The 23685-nt window shown below is 44.7% G+C and overlaps 1 long non-coding RNA gene across 3 annotated transcripts in view; it reads right to left on the bottom strand.

Moving 5' to 3' along the window:
• LOC142477010 (uncharacterized) overlaps positions 1 to 23685 on the bottom strand; it is a 194236-nt gene that overhangs the window by 77067 nt on the left and 93484 nt on the right. For all 3 annotated transcript variants that reach the window (XR_012792137.1, XR_012792139.1, XR_012792135.1), the window contains exons 2-3: positions 21764 to 22111; positions 19540 to 19610 (exon numbers count right to left, since the gene is read on the bottom strand). This is a non-coding gene — a long non-coding RNA (uncharacterized LOC142477010). The remainder of the gene's footprint in view (positions 1 to 19539; positions 19611 to 21763; positions 22112 to 23685) is intronic.

Consider the following 23685-nt stretch of genomic DNA (forward strand, 5'->3'; position numbering starts at 1 on the left):
ACAACCAGATGTACCTATGCCAGACTGTGTGTGAGCGCTAAGGAGCTCTCCGCTGCTCACCTCCCATTGGATGAAGCGGAGGACCTGCGGGAGCCTGAAGATACATGCAGATATAAAAAACTATGAAAGTGTAATAGTGACACATACGTGTGTTTTACCTACATAAATTGCATGTGTTGCGTAGCGAGCCAACCCCCCAGTAATAAGGTGTTCCAGGCAGTGAAGGGGTTACAATTAAGCCTAACTTCTTTATATTACTCTCCTATTTTTGTTTATGCTGCTTTGTGATGAAAGTAGTGTTTGTTCAGAGCAGGGGGGCTCAACTTCAGTCCTCAAGACACCTCCAACAGGTCAGGTTTTCAGGATATACCAGCTGTGGCACAGCTGTGGCTCCATCAGTCCCTGCATCAGCACAGGTGGCTCAATCAGTCCCTGCTTCAGCACAGATAGCTCAATCACTGATTGAGCCACCTGTGCTAAAGGGGGATATCCTTAAAACCTGACCTGTTGGGGGGGGGGGAGGAGGGAGGGTCTTGACAACTAGAATCGAGCACCCCATGTCTCAAGCAACAAAAGTGGAAAGGAGAGTAACATGTGGGTTATGTATAATGACTTGTGTTTTCACACGGGAATGAAAGAGCACATTGCTTTAAAATAAATAAATCGATTGACCCAAAATCCCTATCGACATATGTTGGCGCATCCTGGTTCAAATTCTCACATTCTAGCATGTGGGTGGAGTGTGTCTTGTTAAGTTATACACGTACGTGTATATGCAAATAAGTACACACTGTATGTCTTTGTATGTACAGTAGGGCCCCGCTTAACAGCGTTTCCCAATGTATACCCATATTCATTAGGTTCGGCGCTTGTTCCGTTTTTCCGGCATGGCGCCCTCAGCAGCCGAGTATCTGGCTGTCACTAAGCAACAGTTTTAGTACAGTAGGGCCCCGCTTTACAGCGATTTCCGCTTTACGGTAGCGGCCTGGAACGGATCCCGCCGTATGAGCGGGGCCCTGCTGTATACAAATACGTTGCAAGTCTTCACTATTTCTTCCGTTACCATTTCCCCGTTATCTTACCACTAATCAAAAGCATCTTTACCGAAAAACACAGGCGGGCTTAGCATTCACGGAGCGCCCCTGTTCAGACATGGATGCGTCGCCGGGCATTTTTTGTTTATGCCAGGACAAACATGGACAATTTGGCCTTATTTATGATGCACAAAAGTGGAGCAAGCTCGTAGATCCAGATTACATATCGTTTACATACAGACGACATCCAAGCTGGACCTCTAACTCCTCTCCCGGCGTCATTTTTGTGTGAAAAAGATGGACGCAACATAAAAATAGTGTCTTTTTATTATATTGGTGCAAGAAAGACGCTCTGATTTGCCTTGTGAACCGGTTTTATGACAGCAACACTTAATATATAGCTAAATATAACGTTTGATAAAAATGGCAGTATAGCACGGAACGGCTTTGCAATGGTATAAAGCTCTGAACAAGCCTGCTCTCAGTGTGCGTCCGTGCAGGGCACTGAAAGGATTAGCTATTCTGTGAGGCCCAGCTGTGAGTCATCGCTGTAATGCGTCTGCAATGTGCCAACACCGTTTTTTAACGTTCACGCAATCATGTGTAATTCTGCACTGGCACAGTCTCCCATATTGTTGCCGTAATCCTTAGATCAACTGCCCGCCTCCATAGCTCACCGGAGAAAAATAGAACGGGGGGGAGGGGGAGAAACCCGGCAACTGCGAGTCTCTTTATTAAAAACATGACGCCTTGTTCTCCTCCGGTCCCTTTTGACCTTCTTTTGTTTAACTTTCGCCACGTCAAAACAATCCGTTTGTGTCAGTAAGCCCGATCGAGCCCACTGACTGTCCGGGACACGCCGTGGCAGTGTGGTTGCAAAGAAACATGGAGTTGGACAGTAGATAAAGAATCCCTTGAAACTGCTCACTGTTCCATACACAGACATGCTAGCCCAGGGGTGGGCAACTCCAGTCCTCAAGGGCCACCAACTGGTCAGGTTTTCAGGATATCCCTGCGTCACCACAGGTGGCTCAATCAGTGGCTCAGTCATTATGACTGAGTCACCTGTGCTGAAGCAGGGATATCCTGAAAACCTGACATGTTGGTGGCCCTTGAGGACTGGCGTTGCCTACCCCTGTGGTAGACATTAAAAGAAGAAAAGCAGGGGGGGCGTGCGTGACGTCGGCGCGGATGCACTTGCTAGGGAAGCTCCGGGCACTCCGCCGCCAAATATAGATTTAATCCCCTGACTGGCGGGTTTTTTCAGCCCACAAGCCACAGCAACGGCCGGGGTAGCTGGCGGGAATGCCCCCTAAGAGGGATTTGTAGCCGGGGACCCCAGATTTGTCCCAATACAGCCACGGACAGCCAGCAGCAGCAGACTGCAAGAAGAAAAACAAAGATGGCGCCGAGGTAAGCGCACGGCATCGAGCTCAGACAAGGGAGCAGAGAGGCAAGTTGCAGGGACAGAGCGGGACACCTCAGAGAGAAGGGCAACGCTAAGAAACTCAGCAGAAAAAGCCATCACAGGAAGAGAGCCCGAGGTGAGAGCTGTCACTGACAGGGAGTATAGCATGGCAGAGGGGGATAGAGTGATCACAAAGCAGGACCTCCAGAATAAGCTTAGGGAAATGCAAGCTGGCTTTCAGTCAGCACTGGCCTGGGCTGTAAGGGAATTTAAAGCAGAAGTTCCTTTACTGGCGAACAGAACTATAGAGCTGGAAGACAAGATGGACGTTGCCTTACAAAACCAGGTGAATACTGCCGATTAAGTCCTGCGCCTCAACGAAGAGATAAGAGCTATGAGAGACGGTATAGACGACCTGGAGAACAGGAAGCGACGGCAGAACCTACGCCATATCCCCGAATCGTGTCCACTGAAGCCCTCCAGCCATATCTTAAGATACTTTTTTTTTGTCAATTGACCTCCAACTACAAGACAGTGATCTTTTAATGGATAGAGCCCTTAGAGCATTGGGTCCGAGATTTGATGATCCTCATTGAAAGCCAAGAGCAATTACCGCACAAAAATGTTACGTTAATGGACATTGAACATTGAAAGATAAAATACAAAACCTGTTTTATATTTCTATCCGGGAAGCCTCTCTATAAGTGCATTTTAATACGAAAAGTTTCAAAGGTTTACCTGTTCCACAGGTGTTAGGAATTGACGTGCCCTTTAGTCTCTTTTATATTCTAAGCGAGCTGTAGTGAGGGCGCGATCAGGGGAGGAAGAGCAGATAGAGGCGGGTGTGCAGGATCCGTTTGAGCCCTGCATACTAGACGTCAGGTTGCCCCCAGTAGGGCCATATGCCCGCCAGGCCCCGTAGGGTCTGGCCGCAAATCTGGGAAGAGTGGCTGGTTACACTCATCTTACCTTATAGTTTAATTGTTGTTGTTTTTCCCCAAGTTCCCGGAGGGGGAAGTTCCTTCCCTTTTTTTTTTCGAGAGAGAAGAGAGAAGAGAGAGGAGAGAGAGAAGATAGAAGAGAGAGGAGAGAGAGGAGAGAGACAACATTGCAAATAACTAGTCAAGTGCCATTGGAGTTCGTATCCCTGAGTCTTAACAGTAATGGTAAGTGTAGATTGGCCCTAAAAGAATTTAGGAACCTGAAAGCAGATATTGTTTTCTTGCAATAGACGCATTTTGATACTCAGGACCCCCCAAACACTTTCAGCAGGACATACCCTATGGCATTTTAATCTTCATTTACTAGCAAAAAAAGAGGGGTTGTGATACTGATTAAACGGATATTCCGTTCCAGGCATTGGAGGTTAAGAGATCATGAGGGAAGGTCCCCCCGTGGTTCACGGGCCTCTCTCAGGCTAAGATATTACGTTAGTGAATATCTATGCACCCAACGAGGGACAAATTAATTTTTTAAGGGAAACTCTGGAATCTATGGGAGACAGCCAAGATCAGCTTCTGATCTTGGGAGGTGATTTTAATATGGTACCATATCCGGATGTGGATAAGTCCACCCACCCAGAGCAATCACGCTCTGTTATGACATATAGTGTAGCTAAGAAATTTACACTGCTACTTAAAGTATATGGTTGGTGGGATGTGTGGCGTAGCTCACAAAGGACAGAGGGATTACTCTTTTTATTCGCCCCCAAACGATTCGTACTCCAGAATTGACAATATATTTGTATCCCCAAATATTAAGGCAGTATTGGTCCACTCAGATATAGGACCCATCACGTGGTCATACCACGCTCCTGTGGCGATCCTGTTCGATCCCCCATTTGCTAGGACTCAATCATTCAATTTGTAGGATGAACGACTCATTACTGAATTACCCAGAGATTAGGTCACAAATTGGAGACTCGCTCAAAAATTATTTTCATATCAACAATGGCTCTGTAGAATCAACAGCTATGCTATGGGTGGCACATAAGGCCCCGATCAGAGGACATCTCATCTCAATAGCATCACACAGAAAGAGAATAAAAATAGAAAAACAAAAAAAAATTACAGAAAAACTTGTAAAATTAGAACAATCACATAAAAACAATCCATCGAGAAATGTATAAAATCCTGACCCGGGCAGGGGGGGATGACTTAAGAGGGTGCAATTAGAAGATGTAGAGTAGGCCCTAAAGTGGACTAAGCAGACGTATTATGATGAGGGAGATAAGGCGGACCAGTTAGTGGCAAATAAACTTAGAGGTATCAGGTCAAGCGCTTTGGTCCCTGCTATTAGGTTAAAAGGAAGAGAAATGGCTTACAACCCCTCTAAGATAGCAGAGGAATTTGCTAAATTCCATACGGAACTCTACGACCTTGACAATTCAACCCGACCCAGATTGAGGACCATCAGAGATTGTAACCTCCCAAAACTGTCAGAGGAAGACCACAAAACTAAATGCAAAAAAAAAAACCCCAAGTAGAGTTAGTAAGGGCGGTTAGCTCATCGAAGCCATGAAAATCACCGGGCCCAGATGGTTTCTCAAATTTGCATTATAACATTTTTATAGGAATCCTAGGACCATGTTTATTAGAATTATTCAATGATTTTCTCAGCGGAAAACAAATCCCCCCCACAGATGACGAAAGCCAATAAAGTGGTGATCCATAAAGAGGGTAAGGACCCCTTATGGTTTGGTAGCAAAGTATACTAATGGCGCCAACGTACATGGGGGGCTGATGATGACCCCCCCCCCCCCAAAAAACTGGCGCATAAGTATTTTTAAATCCCTTTTTCTAAGTCCGTTTGCAAGCCTGGGAAGCGGACTTGGAAGGGGTTTGATATACTCTGGTTACTCCCTTTTTATGAGGTTGCGTCGTGTTGAACTTGTCGCCTGCGAGAGCCCCATTCATTCCCTTCCCCTTACTTTTATTGGGTTACTGATAAAGACAGGACGGGATAACTTAAAGAAAATACTTGATTGACAAGCATTGATTCACCGACATCGTGGTTCAGGAGTTTGATTTATTATAGGTGTGTGGCCTTACTTCCAGAAGCAGAATTAGGGCCTCAAAATGGGATCTTTAAGAAATGCAATTTGTAATACATTTTCTGATAAACAAGATAAGTCAAATCTATGCTTTTAGCATGGTTATTGTGGCTTGAAGAAGCCAAATACAGACTTACCCCAGTTTAAGCACCAAGTACACTCGCAAGTAAGGACATATCGCCCAATAGGCAAATGGCAGGTCACGCATGCGCCTGTCAGCGCGTCCTGAACTGCAATACCGGCTCCCTACCTGTACCCAAGCTGTGCGCAAGCGGGGAGACTATAGAGCCTGTTATAAATGCATTATTTACATCAGTTATGCACGTATATGACTATTGCAGTACAGTACATGCATCGATAAAGTGAAGCACTACCTTTTTCCCACTTAAGTACATTTTCGCTTTACATACATGCTCCGGTCCCATTGCGTACGTTAATGCGGGGTATGCCTGTAGATGGCAAAAGGATTTACAAAGGCTTGTTTTCTTGTCTGCCTGTACCATACTGCACCCTCAATCTTTCCAATGCGACCGGACATCCAGCATTTTCAATCATGTCATTGGTTCAGTCGCGATCACATCCCCCACTCCCCCCCCCCCCCTCAGCTGAAGGAAACGAAAGTGGAGGGGATGTCACTTTTGTTACGACTGGGCCAACTTCTCCATTGGAGCGCTCTGCGCGATCAGCCACTGGGAAACGACCATTTCCCTATGAACGACCTTATACGTCAATATGGGTGCTGGGGATTGCCAGGGCCCATGGCTTACCAGGCAACATCATTGGGCCAACAAAACACAGAACCCCAGTAAGCTCTTTTTGGGAACCCCTGAGCCCCCACAAAATATATATATATGTGTCAAAATGGAGTGCTATTGAGCGTGGCATATGTATACAACAGACGACAGAGGGCCGCCGAAAACGTGAAACTGTCCACTAACACAAACATGAAATGCTTCTTTAAAGCCATGACATGAAGCAAACCTGGCAAGACAAGTGCAATTAGCATCTAGGCGTGTGACATACGGGTTAAAACAAACGCAATGACAAGCATCATTTGTTACGGCCATGCTTGGATAGGGATACGTAGTGGACTAATCTTACGGCTCAGACGCATGAGACTGAACAGCAGAAATGCCACTTATGATATAGGAGCTAAATAAACCATTTCCATACTGCTCTGTTAAACGTTATGTGCTGCTAAAAAAATAGATCATTTACAGCACAGATTAAAATAATCTAGAAACACTTGGGGAAATTAATCAGCACTATAGAATTATTTTCATATAGCCTAGAGAGCAATACATTGCTGGCCCTGTGGACCTCATGGGGCCATGTACCCCGCTCCCTGCATTCTCCATCCCTCTCATGTTGCAATGTCCTTCCCATCCCAACGTTTTACTGCCCTGCAATATTGATGTTTCAATAAAACATTTGTGTCTTGCAATTGCTCGTTATTTTTTTTACGTGTTCTATATTTGTGGACTGTAAACTTGAAACGCCTGATGAAGGACACAGACATATTGGTTGAGGCGTTCTGTTTGTTACAGGTGTGAGGTCTTACTTCCAGAAGCAGAAGTAGGGCCCCAAAAAGGGTCAATCTAAAGGGAAGTGCCACTAAAGGAAAAAGGGCAGGAGGGAATGAGGAACAGGAGAGAGCAAGTAACGGGCAGGTCCTGGACATCAGGGGTGTCCAACTCCAGTCCTCAAGGGCCACCAACGGGTCAGGTTTTATATCTCTGCTTCAGCCCAGGTGGCTCAATTCCGTCTCCTGTGCTGAAGCAGGGATATCCTGAAAACCTGACCTGTTGGCGGCTCTTGAGGACAGGAGTTGACCACCCCTGCTGTAAATAGATGTATCGCCACCCACAAACCGTACTCGCCCTGTTACAGATGTCAGTCACACGCAGCCAAATGAACACTTACTGTACTCCGCATTTCTCAAACCTGTCGCTGTAAATTCATTCTATAGTTTTCCGTACTGGATCAATATTAAATTAGAGTAAAAACACATCCAAGGGCTTTAAAAGGTGACTGCCATTATGATTCTCTAAAAACTGATTAACACTCAGCCTTGATCTCTCCAACGTTGCCATTTGTGCTGCAAAATGGTGTGAGTTCCCATAGAGCTAAATAGAGCCAGCAGGAGTCTTATAATCTGTCGTGTGTACGGATAACGAAACCAACGCAATTGTCTTTGTGGTTCATTTATCCAAAGGTGAAGCCTTCTCTTGTCTGCAGAATTTGAAAAATCAATAGGTTTCCCTTCTCTGAAATTCACGCATCAGGTAGTCTTGCCCTTACCCTTTATCTGTTTGGCTATGATCCCAACATAATTCAAATGCAAACAGAGAAAGAAAAAAAAGAAAGAATCTTCGGACCAACAAACAGTAACATCCCAAAAGATATTAGGTAAAGACCGTAAACACCACCCAAAGTATTTTGTTTGAACGGAAACAGAAAAATAAATGAATATAACTTTACACTTAATTGACTTTAAAAAAATATATATATATGTAATTGACCTACATTTAGCCACTGCCATTAGCTCACTTTGGTCCTTAGTGGGACTGCCTCTTTAAATCCGCTATGGGAGAGCCATGCAGTTAGCCCTTAGGCCCAGGCCATGGTTAGTGCTTACTTGCTTAAGCAACCGCAAGGCCAGGGAAAGCACATGCTTTCCCTGCGCCTCAGCACGCCAGCAGGGAGCATGGCCAAGGCCTTAGGAGTGATACTCTGTCACACATGCTTTCCCCTCGTCAGTGCAATCTCAACGTGGATATGATCAGTGGACCAGCCAAGAATCTTTCCTTGGCAAAAGTTCCCATGCTGGCCTTGTAATTGCTTCCAATTGTTATTCTGTGTTGCTCAGCCATATGAATCTAGGAATTCCTGGATTTGATATCATGGTTTCCTGGAAGGGTATTCCTGGAGCCAGGATCATCCCTATGCAGCTAAGCTTGTATTTGTATATATTCTTTTCAGTTCTACAATGCATCGGCTGAATCAAGTCACTTAACCCCTCGGGTTTTTACATTTCTGCTGCACCAGTGGTTCCCAACCGCTTACACTGTGCACCCCCCTGCTAGAAAATATTTGTTTCCGCTAACCCCTAATTAATAAATCCTATTGCCTCCTCATCAGACTATTGCTGATAAAACTGTTCCAACAGATAAGCCCTCAAACTGCCCCTCCGTGTGTGCAGACAGCACGGGTGGAATAGCTGTCGGCTATTGCGGGAGCTTCCAGAGTCACGCCCCACAATGCCTTGCTGCTACGGATGCAAAGCATTGTGCGGAGCGAATTTGGAAACACATGCTGTGATTGGCAGCTTTACCACCACACAATAAGGTGCACATTGGAGCCTTACTAATCACGCAGTCCCCACACGGGCTCAGAAACCCGCTACACTGCATGGGATCCATTACAATTTTTGGGGTTGACGAACTCCTTGGAGACACCTTCCGTACCACTTGGGGGTCCCTGCACCCCCCGTTAGGAATCACCAATCTCCACTAATAGATGTAGGCAAAATTACATCCAAACCAACATTCTAGTACACAGCATGGTATAGAAGAGCGGTGCGCAAACTGGGGGGCGCGAGACTGTCAGCGAGTGGCGCGGGGTTTACAGAGGCCCCGCGGGCTTCCCGAAGGCACAAATTAAGAACCGGGGGAGCGGCAAAAGGCCTCTGTAAACCTCACATACCTTTGCGCCGGCGGCTTCTTACACGCGTCGCCATGGCAACATGACGTCATGACGCTGGAGCAAAGGTAAGGGGGCGCGGAGGGGAACTGCCGGCAGGGGGGCGCAGGGGAAAAAGTTTGCGCTCCCCTGGTATAGAATATATTAATCTGCCCGTGCCTACTGCCTTTTCATGGAATAATGGATATAATAGTGCTGTCAAAATGTCTATTGTTCTATTCTCAAATGTCCTGCTGGGTTTAAACTAGACAGGTCCGGTTTGGAAAGATCTGCACAGGAATAAATACAGGTAAAGAAGTAGTGTCAACGACATAAAAAAATAATAATCAGCAAAATCATATTTTCTTTCAAATAAACCATGGTCGGTCATATGTAACCCTACTCTATGTGCAGTATAGGGCTGGTCCATGGAAACCTATCCCTGCAGAAACATACTACTTCATATGTACACCATGAGGAGACCTGTGAGGTTTTGAAACACCATCACACTTGTGAAGAATCCGCACGTTGGACCTTTCGAAAACCTACGACAAAATCTACATAAATCTTAGCTCTCCAAAATATCACATTTCTTCCTGAATACTGAGCTGTGAGGATCATCAACTCCCTCACTCAGTTATATCTACGTACAAGATGCACTAAAGAGGCAATTCAAGCAGGCAATTTTCTTCTTTTTTTTAAACAGTTTTGAATTAGGGGGGGTCTCCGGATCTGAACCCCATTAATTTCAGCTCTGGAGACCCCCTGCTTCATGAGATTTTCCCCCCTCTGTAGGAGGTGCCAGTAGCCGCTCTGGCTCGGCCAGCAGGGTTCACATAATGGCCGCTTTTCAAAGGTCTCGCACCTTGCGGGCCAATAGGAAGCCGTGACGTCATCCGGGTCAGGCTTCCTAGTGACCCACATGACTGGGGGTATTTAAACTTTGTCGAGACACCGGCCCTCCCTTCAGAGGAAATGATCCCGGGAGGCAGGGGGTCCCAGGAGCAGAAATGAATGGGATTCAGCGTCAAAGGCACACTGCTGCAATCCCAGGTTTCAAACCAATGCACCGAATAAATCATCCGCTTGGACTGCTCATATAAAAGCAGCAACATCCCCCCCATGAAGCATATATGAGTTTAACTCCTATAATAGTAATATATTGAGCCCCAAGCACATTTTTGTAGTGTAAAAACTTCATATTAACCTCCGGGACGTAATATTTCAAACATTTATATCTCCTGGAACAAGCATCTGAAAAAATGCAAATGCACAGCAAATAGCGTGGACTGCAGCTTTAAAGTTGCATTCTTGCGAGCGGTCTCACACTATCCTGACATCCTACTATCCCCTGGCTCTTTTTCTCAGGCATTGGAAGTATCCGTTCACATAGCAGATACTCCCAAAATGTGTGTGAGTTTGTCTGAAACGAAGCGCTCGCTCCATAAATTGCCTTAAACGTTGCTGTTTTACAGCAGCTGGGATGCTGGATTGAATGCCATTTTCGCACAACTGTAACCAAAATGAAAAACACTTCATAAAATATTGTGGGAAACGAGATGATTAACTGAGCTATCAAAACGCCACTTGTCTTTTTGTGTGTGAAAAATGCAACTTATCACCTTCTAGGACAATTTGTGCACTTTTCATCATTTATATATGAGACATGAAATGAAAAAGGACAAGAACAAAACAGATGCCAATGGCGGGTTACACAGAACATGTCCGCCATGTTGCTCCCATCTCCTAAGTGTTGTGAACCCACTCCTGCTCTCTCCAGGTTGGCACCTGTTGAAGCTCCGGATATTCTCTTCAACTCATTTTGGGTATCTTTGTACTCGTTATCATTCCAGTCCATACCAAGACCCGCAAAACACGGTCTAATGAATGGACTACACGGGTTAGAGCAGGGGGGCCAACTCCAGTCCTCAAGGGCCACCAACAGGCCAGGTATCAGGCATGGCATCAGGGATATCCCTGCTTCAGCACAGGTGACTCAGTCGAAGACAAAGGTTAGAGCAGGGGTGCCAACTCCAGTCCTCCAGGGCCACCAACAGGCCAGATAACAGGCAAGGAATCAGGGATATCCCTGCTTCAGCACAGGTGGCTCAAATAGTGACTCAGTCTTCGACTGAGCCGCCTGTGCTGAAGAACGGATATCCCTGATACCTGATCTGTTGGTGGCCTTTGAGGACTGGAGTTGGCACCCCTGCTCTAACCTTTTGTCTTCGACTGAGCCACCTGTGCTGAAGCAGGGATATCCCTGATACCTGGCCTGTTGGTGGCCCTTGAGGGCTGGAGATGGCCACCGTTGGGTTAGAAGACCCACGAAAGCCAGAGAAAGATAGGCATATTAAGCTTTGTGCTTTTCTCTCACAAAAAAAGCCCAGCGGTTGTAAGGGGACAACGCTATAAGTGGCCCTGAGGAGATTTCATAAGGGGGCATCAAACCAGGGTCATGGAAATAGCTAGAACAAGGGAATATGGGGGCAAGCAGGATTAACCTTTACAGTGCTGGAGATCTCGTGGCACCAGAGTGTCACGGGCAATTACGCATCATGTGATCAGTCACAGGGCGATCACGTGACACAAATGGTAGGCGCATGCCAGAAATAGAAGTTGTGGGGGCTCCACTTCCATTATGATTGGGCTCGACGCTCACCCTGATCTGCCCCTAAAAATTGAGCAAGTATCCATGATGTACCTGATACTTTAAAAGGCCCCCTGCCGTGCCAGGTACATCTTAAGGGTTAAATGAAAGTGTGTGTGTGACTATATCAAGGATGGAAAAATCACTGGCGCCTGGTCACCTAACTTTTCTGTGCTGTCGCCTGGCGCCACCAGTGCTAACTGAGCCGTCACCGCTGAGACCAGGAACAGCGAGCGCTCAGCGATGCTTTACTAACGCGAGCGCAAAGCATGACTGGGAGCGTGGGTGCCAGCTGCAGTGGTGACTAACAGGTCAGGCAGCACTGACGGCGCTTAGGTCCAGGGTGGGCAGGGGAGCAAGTCGCAGCGCTTCAGAATTAAGTCTCTGTGTGTGTGTGTGTGTGTTTGTGTGTGTGTGTGTGTGTGTGTGTGCGCGCGTCTGTGTGCGCATCTCCATGTGTGTCTCTGCGTGCGTGCGTCTCAGTGTGTATGTGTGTGCGCGTGTTTGAGATATACAGACACAGAGCCGCCGACGAGTGGGAGAATAGCCAAATATGCCCATCACCCCCATCACTTAAAATGCTGGCACAAATATTCTGTCTGGCTCCTACGTATTTCAAATTTTTGTTCCAATATAATGTGTGTGTGTATATATGTGTGTGTGTGTGTATATATGTGTGTGTGTGTGTGTGTATATATGTGTGTGTGTGTGTGTGTATATATGTGTGTGTGTGTGTGTGTATATATGTGTGTGTATGTGTGTATGTGTGTGTGTGTGTGTGTGTGTGTGTGTGTGTGTGTGTGTGTGTGTGTGTGTGTGTGTGTGTGTGTGTGTGTGTGTGTGTGTGTGTGTGTGTGTGTGTGTGTGTGTGCATTTTTTTTAATGCGTCATATTACTTAGAACAGAGGTGCGCAAAGTTTTTAACTTGCACCCCTCCCTGCCTGCTTACCACCTGCCTTGCATCCCCTCTCCTCCTCGGCACTGGCGTCAAATGACGTTGTGACGTCATGTGACCACGCGGCATCATTTGCCGCCGGTTACCATGGCGTCGCCTAAGATCAGGTAGGAGATGCTGCAGAGGCCTCACGCGGTCCCACCCAGCACTTATTTTTTTTTTTTATAACTTTCATTTTTATTTGGTATTACAATGCATACATAATATCACCACCTATTGGCATACATTACAGAATACGTAAATTTGTCAGCAAAACCGTAACATTTAAACGAGACAACAAACAGACTTAACAAACTACGGGTATAACACACCACGAGGACAAACATGACTAACTGGACTGGGATGGGACACAATTGGGTGTTGGGGTAAGTCCGGAGTGGTGGGGGGGGGGGGGTGGAGGGCACTTGGAACTGCTTCTTCGGAAAGGGGGAACTGCACCTTAATATGTGGATCCGTCGGGCCTGTTGTGACTGCCCAACGCGTTCTACGCTCTTTGTCTCTATGTCGTCGTCAGGTCTGCTCCGTCAAAGGAGAACGCATCTACGCTTATTAGTGCAAGATTGTGTCGGCGTCTATCCCCGGGATGTCTGTGTGGGCTAACCATGGGGCCCATATTTTTAGAAATTTGGAGCCAGAGTCGTTGAACCAACTCGTCAACTGTTCCATCTGGCAAACATGCCAAATTCTGTTCCTGATTTTGGGCATATTTGGTAATTCCTGTTGTTTCCAGACTGCTGCAATCTCGCATCTCGTGGCGGTTCCCAGTACTTAATTTAAGTACTTGGGGGAGGGCGCGGGACCTCTGTAGCCACCGCAATCACCCCCCCTCCCCTGGGAAATTCTCCCGCCCCCCCCCCCTCCCAGGGGGCACGCCCCCACTTTGCGCAGCCCTGACCTAGAACATTATGTCCGAATTCTACCTTCATCATGTAATGACGAAGGGACATTTCATAACCCATAACATATTGTAAAATGTTAATTTATGTAGATTAAACAACACCCAAGGATGTGAAAGACACGGATCTCAGGGTCACCGGAAGCATGTAATCCTGTGCCACGTTTATCCCGGTCAGACATCACCACTCCAACTTTCATTATGGGAAGCGAAAAGGTGAAACAAATGATACAACTTCACTTAGGTAATTAAGGTGACTCATTGTACCATGTGAAAGTAGCAACTAGTGCATGGATCCTTTGAATGAAAGTAAATGTGAATGATTGGATGCGAGCCTCGCCTGCATGTTCTGTAATGCTTCCCAAATGAGATTAGCGTTCATAGCCTGGGAGAGGCCAGCTACAATTTACATTCCAATTAGCTTCAGGTCATTAATACGGCGTGTTACGTAGCAGGGCCCCTGTCACCAGACACCAACATAAAGGAGGCTGTTTGTTTAAATGATACTGTTATTCAAATTGTGTGTCTCAGGCTGCACTTACAGTGCCGGCGACGTCGCCTGAAAACAAAAGCATTGTCGCCGTCGCAAGCGCTTGTAGTAACGTGTATAGTTACGACACGACCAAAAATTTGGAAGCCGGTAAAATTGTGACAGCCTCTGAACCAATCAATGGCCAGCGACGTCGACGAAAGTTAAATTATAACTTTCGCGGGTGGCGACGTCATCCTTCGCGTCGCCGTCGCGTGCACTATAAGCGAGGTCTTAGGCCTCGGCCATGCTTACTGCTTGCTGGCGGAGGCGCGCGGAAGCGTAGGTCTTAGGGAATTTTAACATTTCCCCGCTTGCCGGAGCGCAGGGCCGGTCACGTGAGCGATTCGCTCAATGAGGGCGAACCAGCTCCGTGACGCCCCTGGCCCGCCCCCTGACGGCGCGCAGGGAAAGCACCCGCTTTCCCTAAGCCTCAGCGCGCCAGCGGGGAGCCAGGCCGAGGCCTTAGTGTGCGCGCCACAGCGAGAGAGATAGAGCACGCCACAGAGAGAGAGCGCGTGCCATAGAGAGAGAGCGCGACACAGAGAAAGAGAGAGAGAGCGCGACATAGAGAAAGAGAGAGAGCGCGCGAGAGAGAAAGTGAGAGACAGAGCGCACGAGAGAGAGAGTTAAAGCGTGCTGAAGCTTAACACCCTTTTGTGGATCGGGGACTTTGGCGGCAGGCAAAGAGCAGCAAAATGGTGCAAGCTGGGTGCTGTTCGCTACTTTTAGTTTTTGCAGTAGCAAGTATTTGAGTCTGCAACTTTACATAATGACTCCTGTTATCCCTCACATATGCACCCTTACTGCGGTCTTCTCCATTTTACAGTAACCCTTACTCCCTCCCACCCCACAATTACACTGTCTTACCTTCCCACATCCCCCTCCCTATAGCAGTGCGACTCTTTGCAGACACGCATTGCATCTCCTTCTCACCTGCCTGCCAACCCAAAAACTCCTCTATTGATATTTCTTCCTCTTTTTTTTTTTTTTTTGCTGCTCCTCCTGTGTGGTGACAAATTACCAAACCCCATACCAACATATACACCCATCCTATCCCATCACTGTGTCAGTTCCAGAACGTCCTCTGTACCTCGCACCCTCCTAGCTTCTCACAATTCCCTATTTCCCTTTGCTCTGCTCACTGTGGGGTGGATGTATCCTGTGTGTGTAAATACCCCTGGATCTGGTGGCAAGGTGGGAAGTAGGTATCGTTCTTACTGTAGTTTTTAAATCATATCTCTCATTGACTTTCCTCCTAATTCTCTTCCTTTGAAGCTCATACCATTGGTCTCTTCTCCCATCTCTCTCTCTGTGTTCCTGTCATATTGCCTGGGCATACCTGCCTATTTTTGGAAAACTTTGCCTGGCTCCCCCAATCTCACAATTGGACACTTTACTACCGTATTCCTATTGGCAACCCCAATTCCCCAGCTGTTTCTTAACTCCTCTCCTTAACCTTTTCTTTTGTCTCACCCAGTCGACTCCTATCCATCAAGATGGTCAATCACTTGACCTCGTTTTCTCTGGTCTAACTTCTCCAAAAAACCACATCCCATCTGTGATCCCCTTCTTTCTCTCACATTCTTCCTTCTGCCACCCCATTTCCCCAACTTTTCCATGATCTTTCCATAACCTAAACACAATAGACACTTCTCAGCATCTCTACAACCCCATTCTCCACTCATCTGCCCAAACTCAGCAGCCTCTCTATATAATAGCTCCCTTTTATCGGCCCTTAAATATGTCGCCCCTGTCACAACTCACTGCCACCTTCCTATTAATCCTGACCCGTGGTACACTGGTGAAACTGGTAGAAGTGCTCCCCACTGTCCTGAACATCAGTGGAGGATCTCACATTCCCAATCAAATACACATGTATTCCCTCTTCATACAATGCTGCCCTCTCTCAAGCGTATTTCTCCTCTTATATCTACTCAGGTCCTCCAATTATCAACGCTTTGTTCTCTTCTTTCAACGCCCTTCATTGTCCACCCTCCACACCAAGCATGCTTGAAAAAGGGCTCAATGCAGCCCGAATCGTTGCCCCATTCAGCTGTTCTCTTCATATTTCTCAATATGTAAGCATGTGAATAGATTTGACCAATGGCCTCATTGAATTTCCTCCTCGTGTTGCAGTGTTTTTGAACTATACAAATTTGGAATCAGCCCGTCAGCTGTGCAAGTACTCGCTACATCTTTAATAACTTTTTACACCATACCTCCACTGATTTTTTTATATGCTCTCAACCTAACCGGCCAGAACTCAAGAACTTGCCACACAGTTCAAAGAAAACATTGACATTATACAGAATTACATCACACCAAGCAAGCCAACATGTCCCACCCAAAGCTACATTTCCTTAATTCCCTTCGATTAATTAAGAAGTCTACCACATTCTATCCTCCTCCGCCCCTACAAGCTGTATGCTCTACCATATGTAGAAGTCCTCGGAGAGGTAGGAGCGGAGCACAGCAGAGTGGATGCAGGGGCTGGACACCAGGGTAAATAAAAATCCTTTAATTCACGATCAACATCATGGTAGTGGATAGACAAACTTCTCTTACGCGTTTCAGGCTTTCGCCCTTTATCAATATTCCCATATACCATATTCCACTCCCTCTCCACCACAATCCTTCCTATGTTAAAGCTGCAGTTCAAGTTGTTGTTCTTTAAAATATATATATTTTCTCCCCCCATTCAATATGGGGATCAATACAATCTGCACACTGACAAGTGATTAGATAAGCTACAGATCGATCCTTTCTCCGCTTGCTCGGGGCGACTTAATTCCGTTCTTGCCCAGCATTTTGGGCAATGTAGTTCCTGGAATATAATTGGCTGGGCAGTTACTAGATACAATTGGTTCACTGCTAGAGAGGGTGGGGCTCAAGAGCCAGAGCCTATCAGAAGGGGAAGGGGGGCTGTCACTTTGGTAATGCTTCCTACATTAAAAATGTCTTTAAAACATTTAAAAAATAAATTTTTTACATTTTTTAAATACTACGAGTATTTTCTCATAGTACAGAAGTGATTTAAAAAAAAAAAAACACATGTAGGATATTTCTTGACCTGCTGCTTTAACTAATCTCTTTCTCAGCTCATTTCCTTCAACTTTTAAGCATTCATCTGCACGCCAATCCTTAAGGCCTCGTTCAGGGTGCAGGCTTCGGAGGGAGGGCGTGCTGCCGTGCGAGCTGCCGTGGGACGCAAAGTATTCAAATTGAATACTGGTTGTCAGGGTAGCAGCTGCCCTGTCTCCGAAGCCAGGAGTTGACGCTGGCTACAGTTTCAATAAACGAAAAAATCATTTTTTGAAGCTGCAGCAGCGTCACTGGGACCTCGGCAGCCAATGAAATCATTCTTGAGAATGATTTCAAGACTGCAACTTGGATACCTAAGCTGCCGTCTGTAGCCCCGCCCCCTCCTCAACTCCTGAAACAGTCTGCTGGGGATGAACACACATCGCCCAGCAAACTGCCGCCCTCCCTCCCGAACGCCCTCCCTCCAACGCCTGCCTCCGGCACCCGGAACGAGGCCTGAGAAGCCCTCTCGAAACTCAACCTCACCTAACTGCCACTATCTCCCGCCCCCTTTTGCTTTCGAAACTACTTGAACATCGGATTTATAACCCGCCTGCTATACTTTCTTTCCTCCAACTCCCTCATTGATGAACTCCATCAGAGTTGAATTGCTGAGAGAAACGATTGGGTGAGCGTCTGCCGCAGACGTGCCGATCAGAAGTAACGGAAACAAGTCCTGGGGGACACCAAATACGGCGAGATGGCAGAGACTCTGCACCTCTTTTACAAAATAGGTCCTGTTTATAGGCTCTTTTTAAATGGACAAAGTGTGAGTGTACTCTTTGATGTGCCTCATCTTTTATTCTTCTAAGGATACCTTTTACTCTGGATTCCCAGCACTATTGTGTCATTCTTTTCCGTGATGAGACAGGTTCCTAGAAGGATGAGAAGCCTGAGGAATGATCAACCATCACTTCAGTGTATGATTGCCACGGTCAGATGAGCCCTTTTATGATTTAAGAAAAGGGCACAAAACCTCACTCACTACACCTCTGAGTGAGAGGTTTAAGGCAGGAGAAGGCTTTACATAAACAAGGGGTAGAGAGAACACATTCTTGAGCAAAACGCAAGAGTCGAGCAGGTGTCTAGCGAGAAATTAGGGCTGAGATGTAACGAGGGGTAACAGAGTGTATAGCCTTAAAAGTGAGAAGGAGAATTGTGTAAGTAGTACGGGATTTTATAGGAAGCCGGAAGAGGTATTTCAGCAGGAGAAACACTGCGACAGTTTAGGAGAGAGTAAAGGGATTCTAGCAGCGGAGTTTAGGAGAGATTGCATGGGAGACCCAACCTCTGTGAAGAGGTTTTGAAATTAAAGGGATACTAGATTATAAGCTTTTCGGGGCAGCGACTCCTTTTCCTAATATTTAGAGACGGGCATATTTGGGGGGCAGATTTGGATCTGCCTCGGATCGGCCGGTTCCTCTGGTCGGCGGATTTTTGTGAATGAACCTCAAAAAGGGTTATTAGTATTTTTTCCGGATTTTTGTTTTTATCACCGACAATCCACATGGCGGATTCAGCAATCAGTTGGCGGATTCAGCAATCAGTTGGCGGATTTTTAAAAATTCGCCCACGCATTGCGGATTCCGCGGATTGGATTCTTAAAAATCTGTTCGTTTTGTATTCAATGGCGGTTGTGGATTTATCTGCACGGATTTTTTTACATCGTGGAACGGATTTTGAATGGAAAGCCTGGGAAATTCCAGGAAACGGGTTATGAAAGTTTCGTCCATCTCTAATAATGCTACTTTTATGTACGAAGCGATAATTCCAACTAGGTCACGTTTATTACTGCTGTGACGAGCTATGGATGGCACTATATTAATAAATATATACATACATACAGGGTGTAACTATAAAATATATGTTGACTGAAAAGAGAAAATTAAAAGCAATTTGTAAAAGACAAATTTGGTATTTTTGGAACTAAATGCAGGCTTAAAATATAGCTTTCAAGTAATCTAGTTTTTTCCAACACGCCTTTTACAGCGCCTCCAAACCCCCTGAAAAATACGGTTTTACACTGAATATGGAACATAGCTGTGATGTGTGTAATGCGGCCTTATTAGTCGTGATATATACGGCAGGCATTTCAAACAAACTCTAAAACCGACAGAAAAACTGCACAGCCATAACAAAACTTCCATACATAGCAGTCAGATTGTACACAGAAAGAACCTAACTGTATATCCAAATCATTTCTATCCATAACCATTGTACAAGTATGCAGAGAAGGACTTATTTGGCTTACCTAGTTTTGCTACGCTAGCGATTCTCAGATACGTGTCACTTATAGGTGTCTTGGACTAACCTAATCGATTCCTGTGAGATAGAAATAATAAGATATGATTTTAGTGTACCACCGATTAAAGATATTCTCTCACCTTTCAGAAAATAAAAGAAATGTCATTTACAAAACACTTTCCTCCCGATAACATGGCACTTGTCACATGACCACTTGTTCTAGCTGTCCTCTTTCTCCGACAGATGCTTCCAGCTTGTATTGTATTGTATTGTATGTCTTTATTTATATAGCGCCATTAGTGTACATAGCGCTTCACAGTAGTAATACATGTGGTAATCAAATAAAAAACAGATAATATAAATAACAGATCATGGGAATAAGTGCTTTAGACTACCTTGTTTATACTGTGGATGTATTTAAAGCAGCGCTCCCTGCAAAATGTACATGCATATTTTTACATAACTGGAACCAGGGGATCCTCTGCAGCTGAACTGCACTTTTTATTTATTTATTTTAAATCTGGGACTCCTGGTTTCCAAGATGAATACCTTTTCCGTGCCGGTGCTTCTCCTGTGAAAATCAATATGGCTGCCGCTTTCGTCCAATAGGAAGCCACAAGCAAAGGTGTTGTGGCTTTCTGATGGCACGCAGACCTCGTGGCCATATTGTACCCAATTTAAATCTGGTACCTTCCCCGGTATTAGAGGGAGGAATTTCCCAAACTAAAAGTAATGAATATCCACCCAGGAGGACCCTTTGGTTAAAATATATATATATATATATATATATATATTGCAGTGGTCGAAGAAACTTTGGAAGTCTTCAGTGTGAAGAATCTGTTGTTTCTCTTCGTCTGTGAGCTCATGGGGTTGGGCCTCACTTGTATCTGCTTTTTTAGCTTGTTTGTTCTCCTCTAATATATATATATATATATATATATATATATATATATATATATATATATATATATATATATATATATATATATATATATATATATAAAAATTCGCACACGGGATAGCAGCTTTAAATATTCCCATTGTCGTTTTACTAGTTCAATATGACTTCTAATAATCATTGACAGAGAGAGTATGTCAAAAGTACCTGGATCATAAAAACTGGGGCTCCTCGAGGAAAACCATGTGAAAACCACTGCTCTGTAGAGTCCTGTATTCTCATGAAGCTTGTTCCATGGACACTAAACCCTTCGGGGGGAAATCAGCTTAATTTTGTTTCCAGAGTTAACTACCAATGGATGTGATCTACTCCTGTACCTCTGCTGCCTCTAACAATGATGTTAACCCACCCACCCTACTCCCACAGAGACATGCCAGCTGACTTCAGAGGGTTTCCGGTAAAGGGACAGCATCTTCTACCAAAGTGGGAAGCAAAGGCCCCTGTTGCCGTCTTAACAATACACTCTTTTGGGCGTAACTTTGTAACACATTCACTGCCGAGGCCCGCAATGCAAGCAAAGTAGGGTGGGATTTATTTTTGCGTTTTTATACAGGGTACGTATGTGTTTTTATTTACACTGCCCGTAGGTCACACAAGTCAAAGCAGGTCCCTTTCTACAGACACAACGAAAAGCAGCGTCATTACTAGAGAGAACAGAATGATACCCATTGATGCTGGCTGGATATTTTCATGCAGCACCTTGCAGGTGCTAATCCCTTTACAATTACACTTTGGGGGCATTCATACAGGCATCTCTTATATGTTATCCTGACAGTACATTTCTGCATCTCTTGTCTAAACAACACCTTCCATGAGAAAGAAGAAATACTAAATTAAAACTAAAGCCATCTCACATTTTAATCTGGTCTGTAACTGTTACATTTGCCTACAACATATTATCTCTTACTATGCGTGCAATGTCTTGTATATAATGTATACCCCTGTTCATATTTAATGTAACCATGTATTATTTGTCATCATAACTCTGTGCCCAGGACATACTTGAAAACGAGAGGTAACACTGTATTATTATCTGATAAAATATTTTATAAATAAATAAATAAATGTGGCCAAGACCACGGAGAGTGAATAGAAATGGCTGAGAGTTTAATCAAACCCACAAGTTTGTGTATATAGGACGAAACCCCCAATCGACAATCTAAAATCCCATTGCAGTGCATTTCTTCTCATTTAAGCAACAAATTAGTTTCCAGATTCAACTGTTGTTCTGTAGATGAAACCTACATCCATTAATTATATATGAACACAGTACCTTCTGAGCGCAGGTCTACGTACATTGTGTCCACTGGTTCAAGACATTGTAGAAAAAAAACCATAACACCGCAAACATCAACATCAGATGTACAAGACGTTAAAGTGAAAATAAATGGTTCCTTGGGTGGGGGTCATTCACTGCAAACATTTTCTTTCCCAAAGGCCATTCCTGCTGATACATCGGGTTAGTTCGGTACCGACAGCATCACAAGATAAGCCAAGAATCCGCTGACCCGGTCTGCGCCAACCAAATCCTCATTCACAGGTGGGTATATTGTAAATCCACCACAAAAGTCCATTACCGCCATCAGTGGGGTCTTCGTTATAGTTCCTGATAAAAGGCATCCTAAAAATAATAATATAAAAAGGCCGATTATAATATTATAATGATAAGGAACCGCCATTTGTGCACCCACAGTTTCCCTACATAATTCTACGGGAGCCTTGTTTCTACCTTACGCCAGTTTTAATTTGCACCAAACCATAAAAAGCATAATGCTTCATCCATTTAACCCTCTGGGCATTTTCATATATTGCCCTAGGTTTAGTCCATAGGACATGAAGAAATTGTATTCCTTTAGTATAGGAACCTGCTATATTAGACTTTACCTTGATGGGGTTGGCAGGCTTGAATCATTTATTGATCAAAGATGCAACTAAATTACGCCTTTGTTATTACATTGGGTTACAAATGTAAAAAATCTCACTAATAAATTGCAATTTGAAAGGTGCGCTGGAATTGTATTTTGTTTTTCTAAGGCATGAACATATCCAGCAGTGCAATTGGTAGAAACTTATTATATAATTGTCACATACTCTATTCATATCTAACTAGCCTTCCACTGCATTGTAATCTTTAACCGATCCATTTTCTTCTCCCACTATTTGTTAACGTCAAGTTTTTCCCTCTCGTGCCATTCATTCCACTGCTAGCAGTATTCAGTTCCTTGTAGGACCATTACATTGATCTTCCACAGATGCATGGATATAGTTATCTCAGGATATACACTGCATGCGGGATCAGTATCATTCGTTACAATTCGGTGGCTATAAACTGTGTGCTGCCTCCCTACTTAGAAAATTGATAATGTGCTGCACTCATATATCCGTTTCCAAACATGTTGGCGCAAAAGGTCAAAAGTTGTGATATTTATGGAGCATTCCAAGCAACATCCTACAGGCGTTTCTTTTAAATAAATCTGTTCTGCAGAATTAAATAATATGTAATGCATAAATAAAAAATTAAACTCTTAATGCCATTTTTAATCAGTTTCCCTATGCTGAGCATCCTTTGATTTCTATAGCAGGATTAGGCCCACCTCCCCAGCAGAGCAAGATCTTTGCTACAGTTTCCCGTTTGTGATCATTTTTTGCCCATATTCCCAGCAGTTTCAGCTGCAAACTGTAACAATAGATAATGTTATCTTAGTAATATAAAAATACATTGTAGCTGCTGAGTTACACTGACTGAAGGATTGATTGAAACGGAAAGGCGGCCATTTAATGAACCCTTGGAAGCAAGATTTTTTGCTCATCGATCACGGGAGAACGAATCGATCTGCATAAGTAATTCGTTTTCAATCTTTTTATTTTTTTTTAATAGGTGTCACAAGGACTGCCTCTAACACCTCTACCCAGAAGGTTCCAGCAATGCGCTGCACAACAGATCATGTTGCAGCTTCCTATTAGCCTGCAATTTTGGCAGCCATTTTCTTTCCCCTGGGGGAGATTTCAACCTGGTAAACTTCAACAGCAAGTATTGTATTGTATGTATTGTATGTCTTTATTTATATAGCGCCATTAATGTACATAGCGCTTCACAGTAGTAATACATGTGGTAATCGAATAAATAACAGATAATATAAATAACAGATCATGGGAATAAGTGCTTTAGACAAACATAACATTAAGGAAGAGGAG

This window comes from Ascaphus truei, chromosome 2, assembly GCF_040206685.1.
Source record: "Ascaphus truei isolate aAscTru1 chromosome 2, aAscTru1.hap1, whole genome shotgun sequence".
NCBI lineage: Eukaryota > Metazoa > Chordata > Amphibia > Anura > Ascaphidae > Ascaphus > Ascaphus truei.